A 3,579-nucleotide genomic window follows, 5' to 3' on the forward strand; every position below is an offset into this window, starting at 1 on the left:
TCCTATAAGTACAATAACATTTGGCCCTTATTCTAGTCTCAGGTGCAAACACCCCTTCTAAAATCCTCAATATACTATGCTTATTATTACAGACATTTATATCCTGCTTTTCTACAACAAAATTCAAAGCAGTTTATATAGCAAAAGAAACAGAAGGTGGTTATCTGTCCCAAAAGGGCTCATAATCTTTGAGAGCGACTCTATGCTGCCTTGAATAAGGGCAGTTGGTCTCCACCTGCTAAACCTTTGACTCATATGTTTAGCTTGTGTGTGACAATTCTGTGCAAGTGTGCTTGAAGTGAACAAAAAAGAAGGCCAAGAGGCAGGGGCAAAGACCTCTACCACAGAACAGCTTTCCAGGGAATTTGCCCTTGCTAACTGGGCAAGGAGGCATCTTTTAAAAGGGGGGTGGGCTCACAGGTTATGAGGGGAACCCCCCCCCCATACTTTAAAAGTTGCTTCCTTGCCCAGTTAGCAGGGGCAAGTTCCCTAGAAAGCTGTTCTGTGGTAGAGGTCTTAGCCAAGAGGCAGGGACAATCCTTTTTTGTTCACTTAAAGCACACTTGCATAGAAATGTCACACACAAGCTAATTCCAACATGATTTGACTTGTGCTAAGCCAACAGCCTGTAAGTAGATGACTGAAAGCATAGTTTACTGCCATTCATGAAAGAGTCCCATTTCTTTAGGACAGGGATTCTCAATGTTGGGTCCCCAAATGTTTTTGGACTTCAACTCCCATAATCCCCAGCCAAAGGCCACGGGCTAGGGATTATGGGAGTTGAAGTCCAATAACATCTGAGGACCCTACGTTGAGAATCCCTGCTCTAGGAGGTTCATGAATCTTTAAATGTAAATTGTAAGGTCGGGTTACTTAGCTTTGGCCCTCCTGCAGATGTTGACCTACAACTCCCATTATCTCTAACTAGTGGGGCTGTGAGAGAAGGCATGCCCTCAGCTCCTGCCTGTGGGCTTCACACTGGCACCTGGTGGGCCACTGTGTGAAACAAGGTGCTGGACTAGAAGCACTTTGGGCCTGATCCAGCAGGGCTGTTCTTAACTGGAGGGCTGATGTGGAGTAAAGGCCCCCCTAAGCAGTCAACAGACTGAATCAAGGCAGTCCATTTGCTCCATTACAGCAGTTAAACCAGTTGCAGCCAGAAGATACTCACTATAACATCAGAGAAGAACAAAGAAAAAAAGGCCAAAAAAATTATTATAAAACCCTTCAATAGGTATTTCCACAGTGATTCACAGGGAAAAGAGAAAAACAAAAATGAGAATTTTTGTAAAACAGCAGAATAAAAATAGTTTTAAAAATAGCATTGGTTAGAGTCTCATCAGATGTTAAAATGCCTGAGAAAATAAAAAGGGTTTCACACCAAGGGAGCATCAGTGTAGGTGCCTGGTCATCTTCCCTGGGGAGAGAATTGCATAAGCAGAGCAGTACATAGGAAGCTGCCATATACTGAGTCAGACCCATTGGTCTACCTAGCTCAGTTTTTGTCTTCACAGGCTGGCAGTGGCTTCTCCAAGGTTGCAAGCCAAGCTTGGAGATGGCAGGGACGGAACTTGGAACCTTCTGCTCTTCCCCAGAGCGGCACCATCCCGAGGGGAAGATTTTACAGTGCTCACACTTCTAGTCTCCCATTCATATGCAACCAGGGCAGACCCTGCTTAGCTAAGGGGACAAGTCATGCTTGTTACCACAAGACCAGCTCTCCTCTCAGTGCAACTGAGAAGTCTCTTATCTCAGACAGCAGGGGCAGCCAGAGAAGGATCTCCTTAGATGAGTGGTAGGCAACCTTGGCTCTCCGGCTGCTGTTGAAGTACAACTCCCCATCATCCCCAGCCACAATAAGTTATCTCACTGAACAGGCAGGTGTGGGAAGAGACCTTTCTCCACAAACTCCATTATATCTAGGGTCTCAAGCCATAAAAGGCTTTAAATGTAAACACCAGCTATTTGAATTGTGCATGGAAACTGGGAAGCCAGTGATAATCTAAAAAAACCATGATATGTTCCTAATGACTGCCTTTAGTAACCTAGCAACTGTGTTTTGGACTGACTTCTGCTTCCAAGCAGTCCTCAGAGCCTTTACAATACTCACATTTCAGTTACGATCTCAAGTGTTTGTAACTTGCGAAGAGCAGGTTACACCCTTCAGGTAAGGGCAGTAAACCTATGAAACACAGTATAGAGGTGTAAAATGGAGATCATCAGAGCATGGATAACTGGGCAGACTCTGTCCCCCTCTCCAGTAGGGGGTGCCAGCTGGTTTAAATCACTGTGGTATGGATGGCACTTGAGCCTCCGGTGACAAGACTGTATTTATTAGCACCCCAAACTGAAGATTGCTTAGATGGAAGGCAACTCCATCTAAAACAGGTTCATCATCACTTTCCTGGGCTGACAACCCACCATCAACAGCATCTGACTTGTCAGGACTGAACTTTAGCTTATTGGCCTTGCCTCAGTCCATTACTGAACCTAAGCATTGATTCAGCACCTTTGTTGCCTCTCATGTGAGTCAGATGTAAAACAGAGAGAGTTGTTTGTGGTCAGCATAAAGGTGAGGCCTAACTAAAACCCCAAATGGCTTCCCTTTGCATGTTTGTATAGATATGGAAGAGCCTTAGGGATAAATAAGCCCTCCAGCATCTCCTTCCAGAATTGGCCCTTCAGAACACCATGCCCCATTCCCAGGATACCATGGCTGATCGTATTGAAAACTACTGCCAGGTCCAGCAGAATTAGGACAGTTGTGCTATCCCTATCCTTCTGAAATACAGGTAGGTCATTCATCAGGATGACCAAAGTAATCTCTGTGATTGAAATAGTTCTAGATAATCTGTCTCATCCAAGAGTGTCTGCAGTTAATTCATTAAGCGCCTGGCCCCCCCAAAGAGTAAGCTCAGTTACAGATCACTTAGTGAGAGCTTCCAGCCCACTGCAGTGAAAAATCTGGTAGAAGCTGGCATGAACATGATACTGATCTCTAGATTAGTGTTACAGTAGAGCTACACACACTGAAGAGTTTGCAGAGCTACATGAAGTTGTGGTACTCTGATGTTACACAGCTGCAGGTGGACGACCTTCTCTGGGACACAAGGTTACACTACAATGCTGCACCCACCTGTGCAGTTTGTCAATATCTTGGACTAGTGCAAGGGCATCTTTTTTGTGTGCTTCATTATGCTATGTTCTTGCACTAAAGCCACCAGTCTGGATGTAGGACCAGTGAATTCTCAGCCTTTAAGATCTGAAGTGTTTGTAACCTGCAAAGGGCACGTTTGGACAGGAAAGTTCTTCTTGATGCAAAATTCTAGAAGTCCTTCTCAAAATGTGTCAACAGGGCATAAAACACTGTACCAAACTTCTGAGTTTACAGCAAGGTCTAAATGTAAATCTTGTGATTTATTTTTGGTTACTAATTATGTTACAGCATAATTATGGCTACAGCAGCAGCTCCTGGTTTTCCAACATTTTACTGGCACGTGGAGATGGACTGGAGCATCTTGCACTAGTATGTCTTTGGTGATTTGGAGCAGTGTCAATGAATCAAGTAATCTTAAGAGC

This window comes from Hemicordylus capensis, chromosome 3 (genome assembly GCF_027244095.1).
Source record: "Hemicordylus capensis ecotype Gifberg chromosome 3, rHemCap1.1.pri, whole genome shotgun sequence".
In the NCBI taxonomy this organism is placed as follows: domain Eukaryota; kingdom Metazoa; phylum Chordata; class Lepidosauria; order Squamata; family Cordylidae; genus Hemicordylus; species Hemicordylus capensis.